Here is a 9,628-nt window from a genome sequence, read left to right as displayed (position 1 = left end):
CCGACTTTTTATGAATTTATAGGGTAAGTTCCTCAGATAGAACACCAAAGGACATCGCTCACAAATAGATCATAGATTAATACACTAGTATTATTGACGTGGTTAAAACCTTCAAAGAGGGAAATAGTCCATGGCCTAAGCCAACGTGACCACTTCACGGAGTTTATTAATAAAACAAAGAAAATTTACATAAGCTTCTCTCATGAACGGTAACACTAAAAATGACCCTCCATGCTCTTTAAATAGAGATCATGGACCAATCGTGTGCTAAGCCACATATCAAGTGTCGGTAATATCGAGGAGATAATGAATTGTTAGATCACTTCATGTCTAGAACATATTGTGACCGTTAGATTTTAAGTTACAAAAGTACATAGTAAAGAAACACATGTTACCTAGCTCTACACTATACCAAGTTATACTTAACTATTTCCTATGCGTCGGAATATCCTAACATCACCGCTTAAGAACAACTTGGGATAGGATTGAAGGATGTACAAATATGACACAATATGAGAAGGAAATAGGCATTAGAGCCTATCCCCCCTTAGTGACAACTTCTTAAACTCCAACCGTAAATCAAAGTTTAGTAAACTTGGCCTCTGTGAGAGTCTTTGTAAATATGTCAGCAACTTAATCAAAGGTTGAACAATATTGCACTTCAAGAACCTGGTCATGAATGATCTTTCTAATGAAGTGCATGTTTAGTTCAATGTGTTTTTTGTGCTGATGTTGGACTGGATATTTGCATAGTTGAATGAAACTTTGATTATCACACCAAAGTGTAGTCAGATGTTGCTGCTAAAAGCTAAACTCCGACAGGATTCGACGAAGCCACAGGGCTTCCTTACTAGCTTCTCTGGTTCCACGATACTATGCTTCTACTGAAGAAAGAGAAATGGCACTTTGATTCTTACAAGCCCATGTAATAGGTCCAGAATGAAGAGTGAAAACATAACCTACAGTAGACTTCCAATCATCACAGTCACCAGCCCAATCAGAATCGGTGAAACCAACCAATAGAGCAGATGCTTTTGCACTATAATGAATCCCAAGCTGAATTGTATCTCAAACATGATGAAGTATTCTTTTAGTTTTTCTCCAATGACTTTCATGTGGGTTTTGCATAAAGCGAGCAATAAGGCCAACAACAAAGGAAAGGTCAGGATGGGTATGGGTCAGATACAAAAGTTTTCCTACAAGTTGATGGTATAAGGTAGCATCAACTTCATGGGAAGTACAGGTGACTGAAAGTTTGGCTCCAGATTCAAAGGGAGAATGGCTTGGCTTACAGTCTTCCATGTGAAAGTGGCATAGAAGATCACAGACATACTTGAAAGGGAAATACCTTCCTTTGATTGCAAGACTTGAAGACCAAGAAAATAATGCAAGTGTCCTAAGTTTTCCATTTGAAATTTCTTTCTAACACTGGAATTCACATGGTTTATAAGGTTGGGATCACTACCAGTAAGGATAAGATCGTCAACATAAAGAACAAGAATGATAAGAGACTTATCCACTTTCTCGGTGTAGAAAGTATTGTCAGAATCACACCTAGAAAAGCCAATATCTAAAAGAAAGCTATCCATTTTAGCATACCAAGCATGAGGGGCTTGCTTGAGACAATAAATGGATTTCTTAAGTCAGCATACAAGGCTGGAGTTGGTTTGTATAAAGCCAGGAGGTTTTTCAATATATATTTTTTCGTGCAAGTCCCCATGCAAGAAGGTAGATTTAACATCCATATGATGGACTTCCCATTTAAAAGAGGCATCAAGGGAAAGAACAAGGTAGATAGAGTTCACTTTGGCAACAGGGGAGAAGTTTTTAGTATAGTCAATGCCTTCAACTTATGAAAAACCCTTGGCAACAAGACGAGATTTATGTTTATCAACTTTTCCATCTCGTCCAAACTCGGTTCTGTAAACCCATTTGCATCTAACAAGTTTTCATCCCTTTGAAAGAGGAACAAGATCCCATGTATCATTGGCCAATAATGAACGATATTCTTCATTCATAGCAGCATCCCCATCTGAATGGCTTGAAGCTTCTGCAAAGGTGTTAGGATCACAACTGGCTGAGGCTTGATCCAATAAAGAAGATGCTCTATCCAACTGAGAACATGTACGTCACTAATCTGTAGGATTACCTACAAGAGCACCTGCTGCATTCCTAGTAGCATGGACCCATTTTGAAAGTTAAGGAGCTGAAGAAGGATCCCAAGAAGGTGGGGGAGGATTTTCATCCTCACTGTCATCATCTGGAGAAGAAATGTTTTTAGAAGTAGAAGGGATAGAGAGAGGTGGCACATCCTCTGAACTAGGCTCGTAGGCCAATATATTTTCAACAAACTTTACATCTCTTCTAATGATAACATTTTTGGACTTAACTGGAATAATTCTATAACCTTTGACATCTTCAGAATATCCAACAAAAATAAATTTTTCGCTCTTAGGTTCTAAGTATTTATGTTTCTCATCTGGAAGATGGGCCCATGATTCACTTCCAAAAACACGAAAGTGACTTACATCTGGTTTAATTGATCTTGATGCTTCTTCTATTGTGATATTCTTTAAAACCTTAGTAGGAGTGGGATTTACTATGTAATTTTCATAGTTAATTTCTTTTGCCCAAAAATTAAGACTAAGTCCTTTAGATTGAATCATACAATTAGCCATTTCCTTTAAGGTGTGATTCTTCCTTTTAGCTACACCATTTTGTTGTGGAATATATGGAACAATATGTTGCATTTGAATTCCATGTTCAGTGCAAAAGTTGATGAATTTGTTGTTAACATATTCTCCACCATTTCAGATCTTAGCTTAAGAATTTGTTGTCCAGATTGTTTTTCAACAAAGGCATTAAAAGCCAAGAACATGTTAAATACTTCACTATTGAGTTTTAAGAAGTATACCCAAGTGCGTCTGGAGAAATCATCAATGGAAGTTAAGAAATACTTGTAGCCAGAGAATGAAACAACTGGAAATGGACCACATAAATCACTATGCACAAGCTATAAAGGGGCTGAGGCATGCCAAGAGGCACGTTTTTCAAAACTATCTCGATGATGTTTTCTGAGTACACATCCGGAACAAACACCATCTCTACAAGATACCATAGGAAGACTTGTCACCATATTTTCTTTACATAGATTTTGAAGGGAGCAATAGTTTAAGTGACCAAATTGCTCATGACAAAGTTTGCTCACTTCATTATTATGAGCAACAAATACCGAGGGAAGAGTTGATGACCCAAATTTGTTAAACTTATACAACCTTGTAGAATCATCAGTAATGCCAGTAGCTAAAATCTGTATAGGATTCCTTAGGTCCTTAATTATAACATCATGAGGTGAAAATTCAACAATTTTATATTCACTTGAATGAGTGATCTGATATACAAATAGAAGGTTGTAGGATGATGTTGGAACACATAATACATCATTAAATTGACCATTGTCTAGATGAATAGTTCCAGTCCCTACAACACTAAGAGATCTATCATCACCAACATATATAATTTTGGTGTTACAATCATTTAAATAAGAAAACATGGCCTTGTTTTTGGCCATATGACAATAAGCTCTAGAATCAATGAGACACTCATGATAATGAGAAGAAGAAAATACATTTAGTGCATAACGAGACCAAGATGCTTGACAACCACATGAAGAAAGTGTTATTCCTGAAGATGAAGTTGAAGTTGAAGAGTGCTCCAAATGGATGTTATGCTTCTTCATTGCTGCTTCCAAGGCTTCCATCTTCTTAAAGCATTTGGATTCTATGTGGCCATATCGATTACAAAAGTGGAAATGTCTATCAGTCTTCTTCCCTTCGTTTTTCTTTGTCTTATCATTTTTTTGAATTGATTTTTCATTTTGAGACTGAAATTGCTTAAGACCCTTGTTTAGTTTAGTACCATTCTTTTTAGGATACTGCTTCTTAGGATTCTTTGAATTTGGTTATTGTTGGGCGGCTATGGCTTTCTTATAAGAGTTTCCAAGATTAAGAAGACCAAGATGTAAGAGTTTTTCTTGTTCTCTTATTAAAGAATCACAAAAGGCATCAAAAGAGGGTGACTTCTAGTCTTGTCCTCGTGAAATAAAGGCTTCTCTAGTAGAATGGAAAGTGGAAACAAACACAGAGTAGGCTAGTCTCAACTTAGTAAGAATGGAATAGATAAGGCTACCATCCTCTTTCTTAACCTTAGCACCTTCAAAGAAAAGTTTAAGGGTCTTGAACTTGGACAAAAAATATTCAATGGAAGAAGAATTATTGGGGTCCAATGTAAGCAACTCATTTTTGAGTTGATGGGCTCTAATTTCATTTTTAATTCCAAAAACTTTAGTGAGTTGTTTCATTTCTTCATTAGGGGTATCAAGTTCCACAATATGGAATCTAAGGTTTGGAGAACTAGACATCCCTATCAACCCATGAGCTTGATATTTCCTATTTTACCATTTGGTTGCCTTATCTTCATCTTTAGGTTTAGTTTCTTGGCCTGACGCTATTTTGTAAAGACCTTTACTTCTAAGTATATCGACAATGTAGGACCATCATTGGAAGTAGTTAGTGCAGTCAAGAATAACTTGGCATGGACTTTCCAATTTTAACAGAAATTGAAGCTGTAGATGTTGAAATTAAGTGTTCCAATGGAAATATCTGAAAAAATTAGGCTGATTAAAAAACGGCTCTGAAAATGGCCTCCGGATGAAGAAGTTATGACCTTTTAAAGAAAAGTTGTAGAAGATGCCGATGAAGTGCGTGAATGTGCGGAAGTGAAAGATAATGTTCTATTTAAAAAAAAAACCCTCCCTTCCAAATGTAATCTAATCAGTTCACTTTAAAAAATATTTTATGTAACCCACTTTTATAAATAAATGAAAGTCACTTTTACAATGGTACTTTATGAGCTACTAACTAAATTGTAACTTAAATAAAAGATAACAAGAATTTAGAATTATAAGTGACTCTATTTCTATAATGGGTGAGAACACTTTTATATAAAGTAACTTTAAAACATAAGATACATGTGCTTTTTGAAAAAGTAACTCAACAAAAAGAAAAACTTGAACCCAAGACCTCTACTCTCATCAAGTAACTTTCGACCAAGTGAAATAATTTAAAAGGTTAGTAATTTTTGGAAAAAAGGGTTTTTTTTTTTAATCACTAAAAATTTATGGTGCGTGCTTATTTGAAAAAACTATTTTTTCCTACAAATCAGAAAGCCAGACAACCCAACATGGACATGCAAAAAAAACCAAACCTTATGGCTTGAAGTTAGCTTTCACCGGAAACTAAATATTTTACTCAATGTTTCTGATTTCCGAGATTACACTAAGACATAGTGGAAAAGAGCACACACATGAGAAAAAATCATTAATTTCTATTTCTAATTTGCCTAGATTGCACAGAGTCGCAGGGCAATGAGCATACATATAAATGAAAGGTATAGATCCAACAATAAAAAATATAGAGATAAATAAAACGAAAGAAACAGAGAGATGAATAACTAAAACAACAAATAAAGATTGTATACCTCCAGCTGTTAAAAATGATGTAGCTAGAGCTACCAGAGACATTTTCACGTGAAACGAAAGGGGTTCCTTACTAGAACAGATGCTCCTAACACAATAGAGCAGTCCTATTGGCCCAAAAGTAGTAAGAAATAGTAGATCTAAGAAACAACAGTTAATGTAGTTCTACCAGCTTCAGATTTGGATCACCAACAAATGCAGCCCTCAAATAGCTCCAATAACATGTAGGAATTTATAGGGTAAGTTCCTCAGATAGGACACTAAAGGACACCACTCAAAAACATATCACAGATCAATACACCAATATCATTGACGTGGTTAAAACCCTCAAAGAGGGAAACAATCCAGGGCCTAAGCCAACATGAACACTTCAGTCAATTTATTAATAAAATAAAGAAAATTTACATAAGCTTATCTCATGAATGGTCACACTACAAATGACCCTCCATGCTCTTTAAATAGAGATCATGGACCAATTGGGTGTTAAGCCATGTATCAAGTGTTGGTAATATCAAGGAGAGAATGAACCGTCGGATCACTTCATGTCTAGAACATATCATGACCATCGGATTGTAAGTTACAAAAGTACATAGTAAAGAAACACGTGTTACCTAACTCTACACTAGACCAAGTTATACTTAACTATTTCCTATGTGTCGGAATATCCTAAAAAAATTTCTTTAAGGATGACATGATCAAATATACACATGTGGGCTTATAATTCAAAAATGCATGTTCCCTTGTCCAATTTTGATGATCTTTACGTTAATTTTTGTCGTCTCAAAAAGATGAATTCAATTCAATTATCATCTACATCAAATGAGTTGTTCAAAGCGGAATTTGGCCCTAGTTTCCAATTTTAATACATCTTGTGTAACGAAGCGTAGAAATGTAGCTGCACAACCTCATGGACAACAATTTCAAAGAAGGGGGTGCATCACCTTTGGTTGCGTAGAAAAATTGAGGATGAGAGACTATTGGAGTGAAGGTACCTTGACCCGTTACAACGTTGGTGTAGTTGTGAACATATCTCGCTATAGGTATCTATTTTCCCCAAAGGTGTCATAACGTTAGTTCAATGTTAGCCCACTAATGAGAGAATTATGAGTAATATAGTGTATGGCTAGGTGGAACATTTGAGGCCTACAACTAGTTGGTATCATTTCTTAATTATGAATGTTAAATTATTTTTATCTATTTTTTGTTTTTATACTTTGTAAATTACATGATGTTTATGAATTAAATGTGCTTAAACATTATTGAGTTGAGGCTTCAGAAATCTATATTCTTTGTAGTACTGTCTTCCGGAGTCATCGCATTCATGTTTGATTAGAGTCAATGTTTCGAACTAACCTCTATGTTTATACATGTTTAAATATTCTCGAATGGTTAAGTATAGAATGAACTACATAATAATGTGCATAAAGCATGTAAAGTGGAGGAGAAGGATGGCAATAGAGGAAATACATAATTTTGGTTGTTATGGATGCCTCGGGGAAAACAAATTTTTCATAGTATCCAAGGTATATATATTAGAATCATGAGATAAATTTTAGAGTTCAAGTTATAGATATATTAATTTATTACAAAAAGAGAATACATTCAACAATCTTATAAAGGCCATTAATTAATTTGTAAGGGCCATCAATAATTTAGTTTCTTAAGTTTTCATTAATAATAAGGTTTATAAAATTATCACTTTTTTTATTATGTAATGATCTATTAAAATATGGTGAGTTCGTGACCACAATCATATTTCTTTTTTATTATTAAAAAAAAATAAAACTCATTTATGTGCCCTCTCAACGTTGATGATCAGTAAAATTCTTATTTCTAGTACTATTAAAAAATTCTTGATGCAAGATTACCACTGTTTTACCCATAGTATGCATAAATATGCATAAATCCATTTTGCCAGGAATTTAACTCCCTAAGGAGTCAAATCTTTAACTGTCAATGGTTAAGGCCCCTTTATAAGTTCCTTTGTATCATAACTCAATCACCTTAATTTAAACCTCCTATCGGGACTTAAACTAGTCCTCAAGCCTTCGTTTATGACTTTGATTTATGGCCTTCCATTAACCTTTCCTATCGGAACTTGAAACCACCTCAAAACCTTTATAAAACCCTTAATCACATATATATAACCTTTCCTCTTTAAACCTTGGTTAATATATATGTTTATCGCATAAATGATTTATTGGTGGTTTTCCTTATAAAACCCATTAACAAAGGGAAGTGTATACAAATCATACCTTTTTCCGCCTTCCGTACTTTTGCACAAATTTCAAGGCCATACCTCTATCGCAATTGGCTATCAACACTTTCGCAGGTCACATTACATATATATATTATCACCCCTTTCCTTCCGATTTGCAACTATCAAAACAATAACATTTATGTTTTAGTCTTAAAACACTCTAACACAAATACATGGAATACATAGGAAACCCGCTCCAAACACGGTTAGTGGATTTCAAATATTATATATTCGCCACTATAGGTCCATCGGGTCTGGCTCCTTAAGACGTCCCGCTATAATCTTCGACCTCCATTTCCCCGATATGTGATGGCCGATTTAGTTGTGAAAGTCGATCAGGTTCACGATCGTCAATCAGGTTCACGAGCTGACGGTCGATGATTAATCACCTAATCGTAATCGTTGAACCATTGCGCTTAACTCTCCCATTTAAAACGTCTGACCCGATAGGGTCTAGATTATATTTGGTACAATTCAGGTCCGTTGTTTATCACATGATAGATTGCGATGCGATCCAATGGGTCCAACCTTGCGATTTAATCCGGGTCGTTGATCTTCAAGCTCCGATGGCTACTGTGTATCAATTCTTCAACCCTCCGCTTATCTCTTCACTATGAATTTACGCTATTTCTTCATTGTTTCTATGGGTCCTGGCTTTCTTCAAAGCTCTGGTCTCTCGGTGTTTTTAACTATGCACTCCCTCCTGAGCTTGGATTTGATCCTTCTAATGGATTCAACACTCCATTTCAATCCTCCTCTTTATGTATTTCTCTATGTGATCGCTGCACTTCACCTGCAAACACACACACACACACACACACACACACATATATATATTATATAGAATAATATAGTTAGCTCATATTTTAATATTCGATTCTTACACTTATTCAATTTGGGATTAAATCTCTGTACACATGTATAAATCAATACATAATTCTAGAATGAGTCTCTATGTCTCTCCTCATCCTGATCTTCTAATCTACTGGCCTTTGTCCATTATCTTCCCATAGGCTCACAAACACTCCAATCTACTATTTATCTACCTATTCAACCTCTCTAACCCCTGTTCATGCCTTTCAGGCTTACATTTATACAAAGGGATTCTAAAACCAACTTCTGGTTTACATCCATAAACTCCTCAACCACATTCCTAAAATCTCTTTCAAATCCAAAAAATCATGAAATGACTCCTAATCTAGGATTTACAATCAATTCTCAATCCTCTCATCACTCAACTATCCTAAATCTCTCATGTTCTCCTATATTCGAGAACATTTACAATTATACCTCACAATATTCAATTAATTCCTATTCTCATTAAAATCACTCAAAACATTAATAATTACATTAATTCAATGCTTTAGGAAACCAACTTCCTTGAAACACAAGACCCCCCTATTTCTACTAGAATACAATGATAATGTTGAGCTGGATGCTCTTGCATCAGACTCCGCATGTAAGAAAATTTATGACCACCTGGTCATAAGTCTGGATAATTGTTTCCTCCTAGATCCCAGACTTTGTTTTGTAACTTGTCTTTTCTTGTCAATTGTTCTATTGTTGTTGTTGTCTGTTGTTGTTCTCCTGGTCTCCATACCTTATGTTGCAATGCTCCACTTGCTCTGCTTTTATAGTCTACTACTGTCTTCTTCTTGTTGTCACTCCTCTCCTTTCTTGATGTTATCTTCTTTTGAGACACCTTCCCCATTAACCTTCTTATCAGTTCAATCTCTCTGTCTAGTATATCCTCAGTTTGCTTATTGTTTTCATCTCTTGATTGTCGAACTCTCATTCTTTCTTCCACCCTTACATCCTTACCCTCTTCTTTA

This window comes from Pinus tabuliformis, chromosome 8 (genome assembly GCF_031772625.1).
Source record: "Pinus tabuliformis cultivar Carrire ecotype Pingquan chromosome 8, CPIR1, whole genome shotgun sequence".
Lineage (NCBI taxonomy): Eukaryota > Viridiplantae > Streptophyta > Pinopsida > Pinales > Pinaceae > Pinus > Pinus tabuliformis.
This window is presented reverse-complemented; position numbering follows the sequence as displayed.